Source organism: Pleurodeles waltl, chromosome 12 (genome assembly GCF_031143425.1).
Source record: "Pleurodeles waltl isolate 20211129_DDA chromosome 12, aPleWal1.hap1.20221129, whole genome shotgun sequence".
NCBI lineage: Eukaryota > Metazoa > Chordata > Amphibia > Caudata > Salamandridae > Pleurodeles > Pleurodeles waltl.
The window spans coordinates 365,562,152-365,584,215 of record NC_090451.1 but is presented as its reverse complement, the minus strand read 5'-3'; positions in this window follow the sequence as shown (position 1 = coordinate 365,584,215).

Genomic DNA, 22,064 nt, shown 5'->3' with positions numbered 1-22,064 from the left:
AAGAAGTATTGTTGGATATAGTTCTTTTTGCGGAGTAGCAATGGATATTCCCCAGGTCTTCATCGTGTTTGAACATTTTAAGATCTGTTCTGCTATCCAAGGTGAGGCCCAGACTGTTTCTGTTAATTCCCCGTTCTCTAATTCTTTTTTTGGTATGAATCTTACTGAAAGGAGATCTTTAGTTGTTACATTCTGTAAGGCTGGCAGGGAGTTAACAAGACATAAGATGTTAGACCTATTCAGGATGTCGTGACTTCCTCTTGAGGAGTACTCAGGCATAAACAAGATCGTGGCTTCTGGGTTTTTAGTTGTTTCAGACCGGATCACAGTGTGCCCGCCACCTTCCTGCGACAGTCTACCTTGGAGTTGGGTGTTCTCATTTTGTCTGTCTTGGGTGGTAACTGCCCGACTAGTAGATATTCGATTTACCTGGCCTTTTTCCCTCCCCTGTTGCACTTCTTTGTTCCTTTGTTCTTCGTAGGGTTGCCTTTTTGGAGGCCAATTGTCCCTTTTTCCTTTGATTTCATTGGTTTCCAGGTCCAGTGCTGGGCGCGATGGTGCAGGCGAATCAGTGATCCACCCAGGCTGGTTGCTGAGATTATAATTTCCAGGGCTGCCCTGAGAACAATATTTTGCCTTTGTCCGGGGTGCGGGAACTGGGGCTGTTGTGTTGTCCACGCGCATGGTTGTTCTTATACTTTGTCCGTTTCGTATATACTCTGGGGTCTCTGCCCTTCTATTTTCGCCTTTGCTATTATCTTGTTCTGCCCCCTCACTAATGGGGTTCGGAGGCTGCTGGTATTTTCCGTAGTGGTCTTCTACTATGTTTGAGTAGTGTACCTGAACTAAGTGTTCAGTTTTTGTAGCTGGGAGGTGCTTATCGATACAAATGCTGGGTTTGGATGTTCCTGGGCTCCATTTGGGTTGTTCGTTGGCTGGAGGATCATTTACCTCGTTTATCCCATGATTTGTTCCAGGGTCTTTTCCGGACCACCTTTCTTTGTCTAAGTCATGCCCAGATGCTTGGTGTCCCCTGGGGCCAGTGGGTATGCGGTTTATATGGGAATGGTGAGTGCAACTTTTGTCGCACAATAATCCGGGATTTTTATTTATAAAGTTAAACACTTTATCAGTAGGTTTCTCAAAGATCTCCGACTTAATGCTTTTATCTTTATACTGATGTTGGGCGCTCTCGTCACCTGTGTTCCTGATTTCTCCTATTAGGCCTATCTGTTGTAACATATTTAAGGCCTTTCCTGCTGGTGCTTTTTTTTTTCCTCTAGCTTTCTTCCATGTGTTTTTCCATCTGCCTGTTAGTTGAGGCCTTTTACCCGGTCGCCTTTTTTCTACTGTATTTGGGACTTTGCTTCCAAATTCAGGACTTCCATTTGTTCTCTCCCTCTTAGGTGTCTGATTTTTTACATCTGGGTAGTTCTCTCGTCCTGGGCCGAAGTGACTTTCTATATTTTCTTTGTCTGCTGGCCCTTCAATTAAACTAGATTCTGTTTTTCCTAACTCGTGAATGCACCCCTGTGTGCTTTTAAGGTTATGTTTGCAGTCTTCGATTATGTCCTTGATTACTTTTGGGACTTCCAATAGTTTTTCCAGCAGTGGTCCACAAACTTGTCCATCCAACTTGTCCATTTTATCGGCCACTGCTTGGTGCAACAGGTTTTCCCTAATTACGCCCTCTACTAGAGCCATCCTGTAATCTATAGACTGTATTGAGGATGTAAGTTGTTTGGTCAGTTCAAGTTGATCATCAAATTTTTGAGACTGGGCCATGATCGTTGTTGCGATTGAGCCCAGTGTTGCACATATAACTTTCATGATACTAAGAATTGGTTGGTCTAGTGAGAGGTCGTCTCCAATGCCACTTTGTTCGTTGGTTATCCGACCTTCTGGATTTTTACCTTCCTTTCCTCTGTGGCCTATGATTATACTACCTTCCAGGAAGTTTAGATCTTCTGATGTTATGCTGTTTAGTTGAGGGTCTGTGTTGCCAATAACGGAGTTGTCGAGTGAGGACAGCTCCAGACTGAAAGAACTACTGTTGAGTCTGCCCAGCATTGAATTAGTTTTAACAATTTGTCTTCCGCAGTGAAGCTGTGGCGCTGGGGTTTTATGGGTCTGTTTAGATGGTGAGCAGTCTGTTTCTGGACCAATTACATTTTGGAGTGCTGTGAATTCTGCTTGGGCACATTGTGGAGAGGATGTTAGTGAAAAATTCCCAGAGTTCAATAGTCCCGTTTGGGGGTCAGGATAAGGTGAATCGTTGCTTTTTCTTTGCTCTCCCGAAAAGTTGCTCCACATTGGGGGGTTATTTAACTCCACTTCACCATCCCCAAGAGGATTACTCATTGGGCAGAATAATTGCGATAAACCAGCCGGTTGCTGTTGCTGCTGAAGTGGGCGAGTATCCTGGAGCCTGGTCGCTGGTAGCTCCAGTTCACCCCCCCCCATGTTGTAGCCACCCACTTCCCCCGGTGGCTGTGATCGGAGGCCACTGGCTCTGGGACTTTGCGTTTCCGGCTGTTCTGAGTTCGAGTTCACTTGGTTGTAATAGTTAGTGATAGTGTTTGTTTTTGGTCTAGTTTTCCTTACTCCCGTAGATCCACCCGGGCCCGGGTGCGTCGGTGTATACTTATGTCCCCTGCACAGAGGACTTAGAAGGCCCCCCACAGTTCCGCCTACAGTTTCTCCTGCATTCGGTAGGGCACCCCCTGTATCGTCAGAGTCAGTATGGGCTGGCAAGCAAGGCAGTGTCACCACTTCTAATGTCCCGCCTGACTCTTCTCCTGGCTCGGAATCGCTTTTGTTGGCGGGAGACCCGAATTGGACACCCTCTGCTGTGTCCTCACCTAGGTTTGCGAATCCCCCCTGGGATTGCTGGATGGTTCTGGGGTCCTGGTCCAGGTCCTGGTCCTGGTCCTGATCCTGATCCTGGTTCTGGTCTAACCCTAGACTTTGTAGACTTTTGAGCTCCTGCTCCTGCTCTGGTCTTTGGGAATCCGCTAGGTGAGTGAACGCCTTATTGGCCTCCCTAGCCTTCTTTGTTTTTCCTCTTGTCCCAACCATCCTCCGGTTACCGTTCACTGCTCACTGCTCACTACTCACCGTTCACCACCCACCACTCACCGCACCCCTCCCCTTGGCTCCTTGGTTCCTTACTGGGTTCCTTCCTTCCTTGCTTGGTCTTTAGGAGAGACCACCAATCAACAACGGCAAGTCCCAGTCCAAATCCCAATCCAAGGCCAAAGGCCAACTAGGGCTATGGCTAGAGCGGTTGCTGTGGCTGTGGCCGTGGCTGGGTAAGGCTGGGTGAGACGACGTGGCGCGGTTGAGTACCGATGCCGGAGCCGAGGGCAGGAGCAGGAGAGGGAGAGGGAGAGGGGTTCAATGGCCGGGATGGTGGACAGGGACCCCCCCCTTCCCACGAAGTCTGCTTACCCGGTCTCTCCCGGTCAGTCCTGGTCTCACCCGGTCTGCTCTCCTACTCAGCGTCTTTTTCCAGGAGGGGGCTGTTGGAGGTCACAGGAGGTCCACAGGGGGACGGCCTTCCTTCTGGCTCCCTCTGACTAGTTTAATAATCTCCTTGGCTTCACCTAGTCCATGTGATGGCAGGGCAGGGCAGGGCAGGGCAGGGGAGCAACTCCAAGCTCCAAGCTCCTCTGGTACCCCTCTAGTGCTCCTCTCGTGCTCTGGGACTCCGGTACTCCTCTGGTGCTCCTTCTGGCTTACTGCCTTCTGGCTTCTGCCTTCTGGCTTACTGGCTTACTGGCTTACTTAGTGACCACGCCGTAGTCCGCACCGTGACGGCGCTGGTGAAAAACAGGCAGCAGCCCTGGTCGCACTCGCCTGCTCGCGGAAGCTGCTCCCCCTGCCAGCAGCTTCTGCACCCCGGACCGTGCTCACTCGGCTTCTCAGCTTCCCGGCTTCCCGCGGCTGTTTTCTCCTGTTAACACGGGGAGTTCCCCCAGACCGTGTGCGCTGGACGACGGACGCCGCGCACCTCGCGCTCACACTTGCACTCGCGGTGAGCCAACCGCGACGCGAGCCACCCGGCACCAGCGCCATACGCCTGAGCTCCTCTCGTCTCTCGTCTCTCTCGTCTCTCGTCTCTCGTCTCTCTCGTGTGCAAACCGATTCAGGCTGGAAGCGTGTTGGTACCTAGTGGGCGGCAGCTGCAAACACCTCGTCCGATGCACTACGGACTTCCACCCAGCGTTCCCCCAAGTCTCCCGATAAAAATGATACCTCACTTGTGTGGGTAGGCCTAGCGCCCGCGACAGGAAACGCCCCAAAGCGCAACGTGGACACATCCAAATTTTTTAAAGAAAACAGAGGTGTTTTTTGCAAAGTGCCTACCTGTAGATTTTGGCCTCTAGCTCAGCCGGCACCTAGGGAAACCTACCAAACCTGTGCCTTTCTGAAAACTAGAGACCTAGGGGAATCCAAGATGGGGTGACTTGCGGGGCTCGGACCAGGTTCTGTTACCCAGAATCCTTTGCGAACCTCAAAATTTGGCTAAAAAAACACATGTTCCTCACATTTCTGTGGTAGAAAGTTCTGGAATCTGAGAGGAGCCACAAATTTCCTTCCACCCAGCGTTCCCCCAAGTCTCCCGATAAAAATGATACCTCACTTGTGTGGGTAGGCCTTGCGCCCGTGGCAGGAAACGCCCCAAAGCGCAACGTGGACACATCCAAATTTTTGAAAGAAAACAGAGGTGTTTTTTGCGAAGTGCCTACCTGTAGATTTTGGCCTCTAGCTCAGCCGGCACCTAGGGAAACCTACCAAACCTGTGCATTTCTGAAAACTAGAGACCTAGGGGAATCCAAGATGGGGTGACTTACGGGGCTCGGACCAGGTTCTGTTACCCAGAATCCTTTGCAAACCTCAACATTTGGCTAAAAAAACACATGTTCCTCACATTTCTGTGGTAGAAAGTTCTGGAATCTGAGAGGAGCCACAAATTTCCTTCCACCCAGCGTTCCCCCAAGTCTCCAGATAAAAATGATACCTCACTTGTGTGGGTAGGCCTAGCGCCCGCGACAGGAAATGCCCCAAAGCGCAACGTGGACACATCCAAATTTTTGAAAGAAAACAGAGGTGTTTTTTGCGAAGTGCCTACCTGTAGATTTTGGCCTCTAGCTCAGCCGGCACCTAGGGAAACCTACCACACCTGTGCATTTCTGAAAACTAGAGACCTAGGGGAATCCAAGATGGGGTGACTTGCGGGGCTCGGACCAGGTTCTGTTACCCAGAATCCTTTGCAAACCTCAAAATGTGGCTAAAAAAACACATGTTCCTCACATTTCTGTGTCAGAAAGTTCTGGAATCTGAGAGGAGCCACAAATTTCCTTCCACCCAGCGTTCCCCCAAGTCTCCCGATAAAAATGATACCTCACTTGTGTGGGTAGGCCTAGCGCCCGCGACAGGAAACGACCCAAAGCGCAACGTGGACACATCCAAATGTTTGAAAGAAAACACTGCCTACCTATAGATTTTGGCCTGTAGCTCAGCCGGCACCTAGGGAAACCTACCAACCCTGTGCATTTTTGAAAACTAAAGTCCTTGGGGAATCCAAGATGGGGTTACTTGTGGGGCTCGGACCAGGTTCTGTTACCCAGAATCCTTTGCAAACCTCAAAATTTGGCTAAAAAAACACCCTTTCCTCTCATTTCGGTCACAGAAAGTTCTGGAATCTGAGAGGAGCCACAAATTTCCTTCCACCCAGCATTCCCCCAAGTCTTGCGATAAAAATGATACAGCACTTGTGTGGGTGGGCCAGGTGCCTGCAACAGAATAAGGCCCAAAACTTGAAGGGATAGAAGGGATAGCACAGCGAGTTTATAAGGGCATATTCTTATACACATCTTTAGACGGACTCTGCTTTGGGGACCCACATAAGTGAGGTGTCATTTTACTTGGGAGACTGAGGGGAAAACTGGGGAGTAGGAATTTTGTGCTGGAGCGGTGATCCTACTAAGAAAAGTCAGGAAAATATGCTTTTTTATGCAAATTTTGAGGTTTACAGAGGAGTCTGGGTAAGAAAATGTTGGGGGAGCCACGCAAGCCACACCTCCCTGGACTCCTTGGGGTGTCTAGTTTTAAAAAATTTCTGGGTTTTGTAGGTTTCCCTAGATGAAGGCCGCACCCAGGACCAAAAACATAGGTGGGCCCTCCTCCCCAAACACAGGTATTTTTGTAATATATCATTTTGATGTGTGCACATACGTCCGTGATGTGCCAAACACTAAAATTGTGAAAAGAAACACACTTAGGTTATGTGAAGAAGACCCCTAACCCACCAGCCAAGTTGGTGGCATGCTTCATCATCGGGGTCCCACCCGAGGCACCTAGCGTGTCACAGGTGTGCTGCGACGCCTGATTACAGCGGAGCAGGTCTTGTCATTTTTTAGCACACATACTGGTTGGATTTGGCACGAGGGTGAGTGATGGTTCAGTGGATCAAATTTTATTAACAAGAGATTTCACAAAAATTAAATGCACTGCTAATAACTGAAAGGCAAAAAAGTGAACCAATGACTCACAGCTCGTGAGCTGTAAAGCCGCGACAAGGCACCAACCGCTTTACAGTCCATTCACACACCTTTCATACATGACACGCACAAGACCATTCACACTGCCAGCCACGGGCCCAGCACATTACAACACTCACATCGACAGGCCGCGCCACTCAAGGGCCCATCACTTACATACGCCCACATACCTGATACAAGAATCACACCAGCTGATGGGAGTGTGGACTGCCGTTTGGCCGGCACGCAAGCCAAGCGCCACCCCACGCACACCGCCAGCCAAGCGCCACCCCACGCACACCGCCAGCCAAGGGCCACCCCACGCACACCGCCAGCCAAGCACCACCCCAAGCACACCGCCAGCCAATCGCCACCCCACGCACACCGCCAGCCAAGCCCCACCCCACGCACACCGCCAGCCAAGCGCCACCCCAAGCACACCGCCAGCCAAGCGCCACCCCACGCACACCGCCATCACTTTTTTTATTTATAAACAACAAAGAAACCACTAATTATAAAATAAGCACAAAACTACAAACACAAAAGCTCTAACAAAATACACAACAGAGATGCCAACCGTGAAACATATGAAAATATAAAATAGACAGCTTACGCTCACGGTATTTCCCAAAAGTTTTTCCTTGTGTGGTAACTTCTAAAACAGCTGGGCACACACAGCCCAGGCTTTGAAGGGCATTCGGGGCAGTACATCCGGCTCTCCCTCCGGATTGATCGCCAGGCACATACTCTACATTTCTTTGTGGGCATGTCTTTTTTGGGAGTGGGAGGAATGTGATCTGGAAAGTGCTGATCTTTCAATCTAGCCACATCCTCCACCACTTCTACTCTAGGAACTCTTGCCGGTTCCACCACAATAAGGATTTCTATCACCGACTCCTGAAATTTAACAAATGTCATCCTTGACTCAGGTGAACAATCCTTGTATACAATAAAGGCATTAAAAGTTGCCAAATGAAATAAATGTAGGGCCAACTTTTTATACCACACATAAGACTTGCGAAGAGCAGTGTAAGGTTCCAACCTCTGATCTACTCTATCAACACCACCCATGTGCCTATTGTAGTCCAAAATGCACGCAGGTTTGCGCACTTCCGCAACCTGACCCCAAACAGCCACAGGGGAAGTACTCTCATCATGGATGGTCGATAGCATGTACACATCCCTCCTGTCTGAAAATTTCAGAGCTCATTATTCCGCAAGGCACTGCACTGTCCCCTCTCAAGTTTTTTACAGACAAGCTCCCTTGGATAGCCTTTCCGGTTAGAACGGATTGTGCCACAAGCAACAGTGTCCACCCTAAACAACTCCTTGAACAACTGCACTCCAGTGTAGAAATTATCTACGTACAAATGGTGACCTTTGTTAAACAGCCGTCTAGCAAGTTCCCACACAATTTTTTCGCTAACTCCAAAAGTGGCCGGACAACCAGGAGGGTCAATACTGGAATCCCTACCAGTGTAGACCCGGAAATTATACACATATCCTGTACTGCTTTCTGACAGCAGATACAATTTAATCCCATACCGTACCCTCTTACTAGGAATGTACTGCTTAAAAACTAAATGCCCCTTGAAAAGGACCAAAGTCTCGTCCACACTTATCTCTTTGCGTGGAACATAGACCTCTGAAAACCGATCCACAAAATGATCAAGGACAGGCCTAATCTTAAAAAGGCGGTCACAATCAGGGTGATCTCGTGGCAAGGCTAAAGCATTGTCTACAAAATGCAGCATACGAAGAAGAAGCAAATACCGATTACGTGTCATAGTTGCAGGAAATATAGCAGTTGCCATCAAGGGACTAGTAGACCAATAAGAAGCCAGTGACGGCTTCCTGATCAACCCCATCAAAAAAGACAAACCTAAAAACCTTTTCATCTCTTCCAGATATGTGGGAACCCAATGAGTAGCTCTAGACTGAGGCTTAAGTCTGGCAGCGTTGTCCCGCAAATATTGCTCTGCATACACATTTGTCTGCTCCACAATCTCTTTAAAAAATACATCGTCCATAAAAAAGTGAAAGAAATGGGCAGGCAAAAAGTTTTCCGTATTAACTCTACACCCTGGGAGACCAGTAAATGCAGGTAACTGTGGCTGCTCCATGTTTGGGGCAATCCAGGTGTCAGGTCTTCTAATGGGAAACCCTTCAGCCCCAGGCTGCTGCACTCTTGGCACATCAATGTCCTCCTCTAACACAGGCCCTTCATCTGCACTGAGAGTAGCTTCCTCATCAGAAGAATACTCTCGGACAGAAAACTCACTTCCAGAATCTCCTGCTTCCTCCTCTGCCTCAGATGCAGAGTCAGTGTCGTAATCATGGTCTGAAGACGACTCAAAGAGCATGCGAACAACCTGCTGAGCGGTCACTTTGCGGCTAGCCATGATCCTAACAACAAATGGATTGCCAACAACAACTAGCACTAAAATAAGTAATAAACAAAGTGTAGCTTTATCACAAAGAGTTATGTACTACAAAAAACTATACCACTCACTTGCCTGAAATAGCTACTCACCAAGCAACTACTCTGCACAGACACAGCAATCACCAATGATATCCCACTAAAAATAAAAAATAAAAAAGCAAATTAGACATATGACAACACAAACATCACTGTGCTCAAATCTAAGGACAATGTCAAACACACAATACTGCATTTAGTACACCACCTACAAACATGTCATTCATGCATGTCAATACTCCTTTGGAGTAAATTGCTTTCACTTACCTAAAACATGCAACTATGCAAACCACAGGACAACTACTGCCAAAACCGCAAAGATCCACAACAAAGGAAGCAAAAGCGTTGAACTAGAAGAAAAAGAAGAAATAAATTGTTATAATCACAAATACAAATACTTTGCCAGTTGACAAACACCCCACCACCAAGAACTTAGAAGTTGTCCCTGGTACCTAAGTGGATCCTGCCCCCCTCGGGGTAGATGGGCGTAAACAAATTGGCCAATCTGCCCCCAAGGGGGGCAGAAATGGGCAACACCTCTGTGCCCCCTTTAGGGGGCGACTCTTCCCAAAGGGGGCACCCCCAGCACAACACAAAACAAAAACATCCCTGCCATATTGGTGGTTTCTGCCCTCCTTGGGGGCAGATGGGCCTACAAAAATTGGGGCAGAGATGGCCAATACGAACTTTCCCCACTTTAGGGGGGCAACTGTTGCCCAAGGGGTACCCCCAAACACACACCACACACACACACACACCACACAATCCCTGGCGCCTAGTGTGCTTCCACCCCCCCCCCGGGGGCCAGATCGTCCAAAAAATGGCTGGTCTGCCATCGGGGGGCCAAACAGAAAAAAAAATAGCTCCCCAGGGGATCGTGGAGCAGGAATATTGTGAAAACAGGCACAGGGGGAAAGGAAAAACCCTTTCCTTTCCCCCTGTGTCTGTTTTCACCACCCCCCGCCCCCCAAAAACAGAAAGGACTCACCTTTTGTGTCCTTTCACGACGACGCGCTGGAAGCAAATGGCTTCCAGTGCGCCCGGCAACATTAGATGACGTCGGCGCGCTGTGCGCGCGCTGACGTCATCGGATTGCCGGGGGGGGCTGGGGGGGCTGGGGTGGAAGGGGAAGGTCTTCCACTTCCATCCCCGCCTTGGGGGGGGAGGGGGGTGCACGGGGGGCGCGCTAGCGCTCCCCCAAGTTCCCCTGTGCCTTGGACGAGATGATCTCGTCCAAGGCACAAGGGAACTGTAGCCTTGGACGAGATCATCTCGTCCAAGGCATAGAAGCGGTTAAAAGAATGACGCTTGTGTGGTGCAAGGTGGTGCAAGGGGTTTGTAAATATGCCCCTATATGTCATCCGTCCATCTCTATTTATGTGTTTGCTCAACAACCAGGGAAATCATGAAATTAAAACATCAGAAGAACTGTGTATCCATACAGTTGTTGAAAGTAAGGGCACCCAGTGCAGCGCTACTTTTCTTGCACCCCTTAGCGGCCCCCGATGCCAACATGTGTGCATTGTATCTAAGATACGGTGCACCATGGTGTTAGTTAGGGGAACTAGTGTCAATGTCAACATTTTTGACGCTAGTTTGGAGCTCAGCAGGATTAGTGTAAAAAATGTTGATGCTAATCCTGCAAAGCCCACTGAGACCCATTTGAAACAATGGCGTGGCTCCTTTTAATGCCTTCTCTGAGCAGGCATTAAAAGTGCCAAAAAAATGAAGCAAAGAGATCTTTTAGATTTCTTTGCGCTATTTTTTTGGCCCACCTAATGGGGAAATGCCCCCTTTGCATACATTATGCCTCATGTAGGCATAATGTGGCGCAAAGGGCTACAAAGTTGCGCAATGCATGCATTGCACCACTTTGTAAATTTGGTGTGGTGATTTTGGCCTTGTTGGGCCACATTAGCGTAACAAAAATTACTCTAATGTGGCACAAGGAGGCGCTAGAAGATCTTAAATCTGCCCCTAAGTGTATTGCTAGGGTCAAGCATGACACACACACTCACCCACGCACACTCCTGTAGCAGAAGAAAGACTCTTTTACCCTTCCAACTCCTACATCATTCAGAGGCGGTATGACCAAGAAGAAGGACAGCTCAGGGGCATGCATCCTGCTGGTTTATCCAGTGGCACAAACTCTGTTCTTCGAAAGGATGATTAAACATTTTTAACAAATGAAAGAGGTGCTTTTCCTTAATCAGTAATTGAATGTTGCTTAGTCTATCGATGTCCCAGTGAATGGTGCATTATTTTATCAATCCATATCACAGCAAGTCACTTTTCAAATCTTATATGATATTCAATAAAGTAATCCAGTAGCTACAGTTATTCTTAAAATTATTATTTATTCATCCTATCACAAGACATTCAAGCCAGGTTCATCCGTGAGAGCACTAGGGCATTGCCCCTCTGTATTTCTGCCCTCCCATCCCCAGTATTACATTTAAAAATGGCACAATTTTTTTTTTTCTGCCTGCGGGGGTCAGCTTTTTCAGCCGCGGGCCTGTGCAGTTGTTTGTTAATTTCTGTTTAAGGTCCTCCTGAGGAAGGTGGGAAAGGCTTAAGTGAGTCACACTCTCACATGATCAGATTCACCTTATGCTTCACAGTTGCTGGCACCCCCTCCACAGTCACTCCTGAGAAAGTGGCAGGCTGGCAGTGTGCATGATGGGTTGAATGGCAGCCTTTCTGTGGCTAGCACGACTTGCGCACTAGAGCTGCCTCTTACGTGCTCAATTATTGAGCTTGAGGGAATCACAGCTGCATCCCCCTGGTCTCCCAATGAGTGCTATCTTTGCCAGTTCAAGCCAGTCCTGGCACTGGTCTCATTCTGTGTTCGTAACATGACAACAAGATAGCAGTGCCAGGATTGGGTCAAGAGACGCGGTTAGAAGGCCTCGCTCAGCCCAGCCTTTATTATAAAGCCATGCAGTGATTGGCATTTTCTGCCGATGCCATGCTCTAAGTCTCTTTTGCCTCGACAGCTCCACCAGCAGCAATGAGGCAGGCGCTGGAGACACTGCTGCAAGCGCAACACTTGTGACTCAACACTAGTTGTTGGCTGCACGAGGAAGGAAGCGAAAAGGTGCGGGGCGGTGAGAAGCGAAAGAGCCAGAGGCGGTTTTATTAATATATTCCTCCTTCTAATCTGACCACCACCTGGACACCTGCTCTCAGCCTCACAAGTTCTGGCCCAGGCTGCCAGGCCACCGCCGCAAGTCAGTCCGCAACTCCGCAAGGCAGCACTTGGAGGGAGTCGGAATCAGAGACGCTGTAGTGTAAAACAAATCGTTAAAATAAATTGAATTTGAGGACAGCAGGGGCTACAGAGGTCTGATACTACCTGCATCGCACCCATTTTTAGAGCTTGCAGCACTGAAAACCCAATGAACTGTGTAAAAAAGCAAAAAATAAAATAGACCTCAATACAGCGGGAGTTTACTTCCCTATGTTTAGATTTTTAATTGTTTTGTGTGTTTCATTGAATTATGGAACATTTCGTCATACAAAGGGCCAGATTTATGTTGGTCTTGCGCTGTTCTAACACCACATTAGAGTCATATTTTTTACACTAATGTGGCATTGAAAGGGGAAAAACGCTGTGCCATATTTACAAAATGGCGTAATGCTTGCATTGCGCCACTTTGTAACTCCTTGCGCCACATTAGGCCTGCACCAGGCATAATGTATGCAAGGGGGGTGTTCCGGCACTAGGGAGGCTGTAAAAATGGGGCAAAGGAATCTATAAGATTCCTTTGCACCATTTTTATCAACATTTTTTAGCGCCTGCTAAGTGCAGGCGTTAAAACAGAGGCTCAAATTGATTACAATGGGCCTCTAGGTCCATTGCAGGATCAGCGTCATCATTTTTGGCGCTATTCCTGTAAAGCGCCGGACTAGCATCTTATGACAGTAGTTACCCTAACTACCGTCATGGTGTGCCATATTTTAAATATGGCGCTCCCATGGTGGCATTGGGGGCCACTAAGTAGTGCAAGAAAAGTGGCGCTGCACTAGGTGCAGCACCACTTTTCTTAAGTCTGCCTAAAAGTTAGCTACTGAACCGAAAGCCTGCTGAGCTAATTGTGGGCAACAGTCAGAGCACACACTGTTGGAGAAGAGGCCTTGTGGTGTAAAGAGTTGTGGTGCTGTTTATTATGACTCCAGTAATAGTTGCATGGCAAATAACCTGCAACCGAAAAGAGGCTGACAATAGAAAGTATACATAGGGCTAAAGATTGACCTATGCGCATGCATACTTTTCGGTATACAGACATACGAGTTCATTGTCAGCTTGGGTAGTGCTGTTACCTTGTTTCCACCAAGTACGTTCGTGCGCATCTTCATTTTGTTTACCATCCCAGTATCAGAGAGATGAACACTGCTTGGCGGTCAAACTAATGATCCGAGTGCTGACAACTACGATTATCATTCTGAGATCCTATGATCTCTTTATCCTCTAACTCTCTCAATTGTATTATATGATAATAACCATCCAAAAATCATCATGCCACTAGCCTGATTCTGAAAAGTCCTAAATAATGTTAATTTTCAGTATTTTGCGTGTGTGATCTGCCAGTCTTTTAATGTTTGCAGAGTAAACAAGCATTTGCAATGCAACGGGTCTCGCATTTGCTCAAGTTACAGTTATTAGCATTGTAAACTCCTAACCGGATCTTTCTTGCCACACAAATTACAAGAAAAAAAACACAGCGCGATAGCGCTATGTAAAATGCAGGGTGATTGCGCTGAGTGGAAAATAAAAAGATAAAGTAGCCCGGAAACCATCCTAAAAACATCGAGCCTCGAATGGTTTCAGTAGTTTACCGGTGCTGTGTAGATTAGCTAAACACCGGAAAAGGCATGACGTATGCATGCCTTTCACAAATGAAAGAAAGCAGATTTTAAACGGCAAGCCCATGAACCAATGAAAGTGACTGACGTGACATGGGTGTGGTTAGAAGCCCAAAGAGAGATTACAGCATGGGACGGAGCGTTTTGCGCTCGCCCATTAAAGGGATTAGTTAAGCAGTGTCAGAGGGTCACCATATTCATTTTTCCAGTGAGAAGAGACTCCTAATTTAGTAATGCCTCATGTGGGTTACAGTAAGCACTTTGAAAGGTGAACGTCTTATTCAAAGCAGTACTAGTATTCCTTAGTTATTTTGCATGTTATAAAAGTAGCAATGTGTATACGGAGTGGAGGAGGAGAAAAGGCCTGGCCTTCTAGTGTAAACAGCCCTCGTGCTGTGTGCCTCTTTATGACTCAGGTAACAGGCATTAGCGTTACCCTGGTATTCCTGGCTGTAATGTTGGCCTGCCATTGCATTTACTGCCAGCATTACACCCCTCTCCAGACCTCGCAGCGCCAAAAACTCAATTAACTCTGCTGTGTAACAAAAAAATAAACTAAACCTCAAGATAGCAGGAGTCCACTTCCCCATGTTTAGATTTGTACTTTGTTTTTGTGTGTTTCATTGCATTATCACACATTTTTTAATACTAAGTTATTGAACAGTAAGTCAGCTGGGCATAATTGTGTGCAATACTCAGAGCAGACACTGTTGGAAAAGCGGCCTTCTGGGGTAAAGAGCCCTAGTGCTGTGCATCTTTATGACTCGGGTAACAGGCCTGAGTCACCCTAGTATTCCTGGCTGCTGTCAGTCGTAGTCTGAAAGAATAAATGGGAGGGTGTGGCTGGGTGACTTTCACAGTCAATGGCTTATGACCTGAGGGTGGGGTATAAGAAGTAACAGGCTGACATACACATCCATTGGCTTCAAACACTCAGGAGACATGGGACTGCTGGAATACAGAAGGAGAAGGAAGCAAACAGGAATGGGAGGTGTGTGAGAATAAAAAAAAAGTGAAGACGACTGGGAAACAACCTTCATTTCAAAGGGTAATCCAGTGAATTGTGCCACAGCGAGTCTCTGCAGCACCCAGATGCCATCAAACACTCGGCGATCTTGGAATCACTAAAAGTGTTTGTTGGTGCTTGCTGTCTTGAGATGAACATGACTCTGCTTGTATGTATGCAATGCATGATCATGTTAAAAGTGTATGCGAGACAAACTGATCGCACTTGTGCAGCTCTATTTACCTGAAAGTTGTTGAGTTCTTGTCCACAAAATGTATTATCCTGTCTTGCATTGTGGTGCACTAGATTCGTGGTTGGTGGTTATTTTCCTAGAGGTGCTAGGGTATCACAGAAGAAGAAAATTCAAACAGTGAAGGTTTTTTCAGCCTTCTGATATGTCAAAGAAAGTCTCTTTCCATATTCCCTCAGGCCTTGGCCATAACGCTAGTCGCTGTTAAAATACGGTTGAATTACAAACTACTTACTATAGGTGTCCCTCTACGCACGAACCACGGCCAAACTCCAGAAGAGGCTGCAACCCATCCCGAACGCCTCTGCATGCCTCATCCTGGACATCCCCCGCCACTGCCACATCACAGACCATCTGAAAGACCTGCACTGGCACCCAGTCAACAAGAGAATCACCTTCAAACTCCTCATCCACGCTCATAAAGCACTGCATAACACCGGACCAGAATACCTCAACAAACGACTCTACTTCTACACCCTGACCCGACATCTCTGCTCCGCTGACCTCGCCCTCGCAACCGTCCCAGGCGTCCACAGAACTACAACCAACGGTAGATCATTTTCACACCTCACTGCCAAAATGTGGAACATTCTTCCCATCCACCTGCGCCAGACCAAAGACCTCCTTACCTTCAGGAAACTTCTCAAGACCTGGCTTATCGAGCAGTAGCAGCCCTTCCCCCACTTTCTCCCCCTCCCTTCCTCAGCGCCCTGAGACCCTCATGGGTGAGTAGTGCGCTTTACAAATCCCCTGATTGATTCATTGATTGATAGGTGCTGGGAAAGCGTAGTGACCCTTACACCAGTGCAATAGGATATAGTGCACCCAGGTGACCTTCCAGTAGACCATAAATCCAAGAGGTCATGATGGCTTTGCTGGGTCACCACTACTTCATGAAGCAACTGCTTCATGTGTAATGTTTGTAAATGATATGGCTGGTTTTGATGATGTAGTGGACCAGCAAGGGGAGCTAACGGAGTTCCATCACGAGGATTAGGGAGATGTGATTATATTTTTTCATCCCCTGAATGAGGCGTAAAGTGCCTTGTAGGGTGCCCTACTGCCTTATAATGTTTTTTTTTTCAGGAATCTTTTTATTGTTATTTCAAATGTTATAACAATCATTTAGACATTATGATTGTAGCCACACAGTAAATAGTTGCAACGACAATGCATTACATAGGTACGCGAACAGTGCTTACATCAGCTTGTGCATTTACCGTGTCTTTAGTTTGGCTATAAAAGTGGATTATCTAAGCTGGTGTTCGTCATTATACAGGTATCAAGCTTTACCCGGACTCTGGTAGAAATCTTCTGCGTAATGCGGAAGTCGGGTCTCTGGGTTTAGGCACAGTATAGTCGTTAGACAACATTACTGCCATTAACTCCCCTTAGTATTATATTCGGGAGAACAGTTATTTATAATTGAAGACCCTGGAGTAACAACAAATAAGAACAGTAACCTTCATAAACAGTGGAGTTCATTATTTACTGATTTGTGATGGTGGTAGTGTTGTATCCCCTTGTGTGTGAAAATGTTCTCGATATTGTATGAGTGCGTTAGTGTAGCGCTGAGCCGTGGGTGGGTCACTGTTGTGTAGCAAACACCGTGCCTCGAATTTAGCTGGTGGGAATCAGAGTGGAATGCTCGGTAGGCGTACCAATGAGCTTCCCATGTTGCTCCCTGTGTCTGATGCGCACTTGGCTGACCTGCGACTCTAGTCTGTCCCCGCCGTTGTGGAATCCTCCTCTGGAGATTGTAAGTGTGTCATCATGGCGTCCCAGCTGTCTGACAGTGGATATTTACGCAGGCCAAGTATATCCTCTCTCCTCAGTGCCACCCCCTCAGCGCCGGCCCATGCCACAAATGATCCCTTCCAGGCCAGCACATTTGGAGCCTCCGCCGACTTCCAGCTGCGGGTTATAAGTCGTTTTGCTGTTATAAATCCCAAATCTAGGAATCTTGTGGCAGCTCTGTGGTGAGGGTCCCTAGGGAATAGACCCAGCACACAACTCTCCCATGTAAACTGTATGACGCGTTCCGTGCATACTGTCAAACTGTTGACCACAGCTAGCCAGTAACTATGTAGGGAGGGGCAGGACCACAGCATGTGTAAGAGATCTGCATTTGCACATTTACATCGGGGACAGGCTGCGTCAGAGCGAAGGAACTATTTATAAATACGAGCTGTCGTGAGATATGCCCTATGTATTATGTAAAATTGTATAAGTCTAAATCTGGAATTGGGGGGTATGTTAGTGTGACTAGCAATGACAGATGCCCATTGCTTGCCCTTGAAGGGTGTGGCTGAGTCGCAATCCCAAGCTGTGAGCAGCGCATCGTTCTCGCGTAACCAGTGAGTTCTGAGAGCTTCCGTGAACCATTTGATCAGATACCTGTATGTATTGTATGAGCAGATGGGTCAGGGGAGCTGTTGTTAAATCTCCCCACTCCCTTGATAATGAACGTAGTAGTGTGGTATAAAATAGAAACTGTCCGGCGGGGAGGCCCGTGTCGGCGACCAGAGCAGCGAACGGAATCAGCTTGCCCTCGCTATACAGGTCACACAAAGTGTTCTGTTCTGCATTGTGCCAAGTCCTTAGCTCCGCCCCAGTTACTGCTCCAGAGGCACGGGGCGTGCCCAAGAGCACCAAGGCCGGGGCAAATGGAATGATCCCACTCGTGAGTCGTAGGGACCTACGATAGCAGCTATGGGCCACTTTAAGAAGAAGCTTCTCCGGCGGCGCCAAGCACGCGGGCGGGTGGACTAGATTCGTAACTCTTAATAGAGACCAGGGTCCCGCAGTAGTTGCTGTATCTGAAAGATGGAGCCCCGCTAGCCATCTGGACACCCACTGAAGCTGCGACGCTAAGTAGTAGTGCTCCAAGTTAGGAGCCGAGAGCCCACATTGTGTCAGTGGCAGATACAGTTTCTTAAGCGCCACTCTACAGCGCCCTTTGTTCCAAATAAATTCTCCTAATTTAGGTTCCAGTTCCCTAAAGAAGCTGACCGGTACATAATGTGGAAGATAGGAAAAGTAATATAATAGTCGTGGCAGCACAATCATTTTCAAAAGGGCAATTCTGCCTGCCACTGATAGTGGCAGTGTTTGCCAGAAGACCATCTGGGATCTGATGGATGACACCTCCCTTCTAAGGTTTCCATCAAACAGGTCCTCTTTTCGGTGATAAATTTGGATGCCCAGATATCTAAACGTGTGTGGTTGCCAGGGAATAACCACTCCAGAAAGGCGCAGTCGTGGGTCTGGGAGTGTAGGATCAAAGGGAAAGAGGCAGGATTTTGCCCAGTTGACCCGTAGCCCGGAAAGGGTGGCAACTTGCTGCAAGATTGTCCCAACTTTCAGAGGGAGCCGGGTGACATTTCTAAAGTACAGTAAGAGGTCGTCAGCATACAGTGACACTGTATGTATACCGTCTCCCAGTGGAATGCCCCAGTGGGGGCCCCGGCTGCGGAGTGTCTCAGCTAGGGGCTCCATGGCAAGAGAGAACAGCAGCGGAGAAAGAGGGCAGCCCTGTCTGGCGCCCCTGCATACCTCTACCAGCTCCGAGATACCTCCGCTCGTTCTGACCCGGACCTGGGGGCTCGTATATAGCAGTTTGATCATACGGAGGAAAAGAGGGCCAAGGCCAAATTGCCGCAGAACTCCAAAGAGGTATGGCCATTCCAACTAATCAAAGGCCTTCTCCAGGTCTAGAACCAGACAGCCCGCCATCGGCCATTCCAGTGTCGAGTAATACATAACACGAAACAGCCACCTGATATTATGCGATGTATCCCGTGCAGGCACAAAGCCGTTCTGGTCCGCGTGTACGAGGTCCGGCACCATTGGTGCCATCCGCACCGCTAGCGTCTTGGCTAGTATTTTATAGTCTATATTAAGCATTGCCAATAGACGATAGGAGCCAAGCTCCAGAGGGTCCTTCCCTGGCTTGGGGAGTGACACCAACAGCGCCTCATTCTTTGATACCTACAATGAGCCCTCCCGCACTGACTCTTCATACACTCGGAGAAGGTGGGGCGCAAGGACATTGGCAAAGGTCTTATAGAAGTCGGCAGGGAGTCCATCCGGGCCAGGAGTTCTGCCCGCAGAGAGGTCATGAGTGTTAGTCTGTATTTCAGAGAGCTCAAGAGGCTCCTCTAGTGTGGCGCATTATGCCGCTGTCAGTCGGGGTAGTGTGATTGCCAAGAGGTATTCCGCACAGGCCTGTCTGCCGGGCTGCGCGACCGAGCGATAGAGGGTTTTATAGTGGTGCGTGAACTCTGCGTGTATCTCTGAGGGTGTTCGAAGCATTGTGCCAGACGCTGAGTGTATTTCTACAATTGGGCTACTCTCCTGCTCACCCCTAGTCAGTCACGCCAGAAGTCTGCCCGATTTATCTGCCGAAGCATGGGTGCGAGCCGAGTGGGCAGCATAATTTAAGCAGCGCAGCCTGTCTAATAAAGCGAGGTGTTCAGTCTCGCCGCCGACAGGCGCGCCACCTCCCTGGGTCCCCGAGCAGCCTATCGCTCAGAGCGTAGTAGGGTTCGCTCCACCCGAATGAGTTCATTTTCGACAGAGCGCCACTGACTCCACTGCGTTCCCATACAGTGGCCTCTAATGAAGACCTTAAAGGCATCCCACTCCACCAAACCGGAGGATGCCGTGCCTCTATTGTGCTCAAAGTATTCGGGGATTTCTTCATCTAATGATGCTTTAAACATTACGTCTTCCAGAAGCCCGGGCCTGAGCTTCCAGGTGGGGATCACTGGGAGAGAGGCATCCCATCCTAGTCGTACTATTTGTGGTTTGTGATCTGAGTGAGTGCGGCCTAAGTAGTCAGTGTCTTGGATTGCAGTGTGTAAATTATGAGTGCACATTATTCTATCTAGGCGCACATGCAGCGAATGTGGGGCAGAATAAGAAGAATAGATTCTGTCGGTGGGGTTACGGTGGCGCCATATTTCTAGCAGGTGCCAATTTGTGGCCCAGGTGTTTAACGCTCGCGCCGCCGCCAGAGTATATTGCCATTTAATGTTTATTCCATGGTGTTCCATTGTGTCCAGTCCAACAAATCACAATAACTTCTAATTCCTCAGTAGATTTCATTTGTAAAGGTGTATCAATAAATAAATAAATCTGGGAGGTACTCAGCATTGTTATCTAAAAGTCTGTTATGAAGTTCTGTGGTTATACTAAATAAGCAGCTACCTCTGTCATTATCATATGAAATCTTTTTATTGATATCAAAACTACACTTTCACAATTGCTTTATTAACCTTCTTGCTTGCTTTCTCAAATTTTCTTGAAAATGGACCGTTTGAACACTCTTTTTTCAAAAACTTTCAAGGGGGTAACCCCCTTGAACGCTCTTTCATCACAGTCGGGCTTGCTTGCTCGTCACAGGGCACCAAGAACTTTTACACTCCACCACTTTTAAATGTTACCAGCCGCCACTGATTCAAACTACAGCCAACGTGCATTTGTTCCATAACTTCCTCAGGGATAATACAATCTAATTTATTTAACTTAGGTTATTCTTTATCCAGTCCTGTATCCGCATTGTAGTGTACTTATTATTATTTGTTATGTTGTGCCTAACAAATCCCACTTTTATCGTAATGTAGTATGCTAAGTTTCTTGTTGCTTCCTGTGTATGACCTGCCACTCAAGATATGTCTTAAAATGTTGAACACATATTTTATTACATCCAGACGTGACATGTTGTGCCATGTCTGTGTGTATTGGTATGCCTTGAGGGAGGAGACCAGCTAGCATTGCGACACGCTTGCACCTTCTCCGTTGACATTGGGTGGGGGTATGAGGGCATGTCTTGCTTTGCTTTTTTTCATTTTCTTTTTGAATTCAACTTAAACCTACAGGAGGACTTTGATCGTGAGGAGGACCTCTTGTGAGAACGGCCCCACATTTGAGACCCTGCACACATGTGACCAGGTGTGGAAGCAGGACCTACAAATCAGTTTCAGTGACACACAGCTTTGCCTCCTGGTCTCAGATCACCTTAGGTGCATAGGTGCAAACTTGTTGCATGGTGCAAGTCAAGCGCCTAGCCTAGACATCTGGGACCAGATGCATAGTGAAACTCCCACTCTAACAACTAAAGCGGGGCTGTCTCTGGGCCAAAAGGGTTGGTGAATTGGACCTGTCTAAAACAATATGTAGCTATGTACTGTGGTTCTGCAAGCAAATGTTCAAAAATATCTCTCTTAGGGAAATCTATGATAGGTGACAGAGGGATGTGAGCTAGTGAAGGAAACAAAGAAATATTAATGATGAAAAGGTAAACAGGGGAAAGAAAGATTGGGTGGAGGAAGGAAGAGTGAAAGCAAAGAAGGACATGTGAAAGTAAAGAAGGAAGAAAATGTGAAAGCTGTGATGGAAGGGTGTATGAAAGGGAGGGTGTAATAATGGATGGACTGAAGGGTGGAAAGATGGATAGGAGGAAGTGTGTAAAGATGGAAGGGTGAACAAAAGAACAGATGGAAGAGTAGAAAGAAGGCTGGATTGATTCATGGATATATTAATGAGTAAAACGATTGGAGGATGGAAGAAAGCATGGTATTTGGATGGTTGGATTAAAAGGGGAAGAGATGGCCAGATAGATGAATAGATTGAAATAAATGAATGTTTTAAAAGGCGGATGGGTGCATAGATAGATGGAAGAAAGGAGGAAATAAGGGTCAAGGGAACTCTTCTAAAGAGGGTCATATTTACTTGATTCACATGCTCTGTGTGATTAGAGGTATGGTTCAAAGAAGGGGCCATAAACATTTTCTGGCTACTCCCTTGCCGGGGACACACCTTGTGCAGAGCAGTGATCAACACCTGTTTCTTTCAATGGGCTTAAACCATTTTTTTTTGGTAAAGGATATAGGGCCAGATGTAGGTAGGTATAAA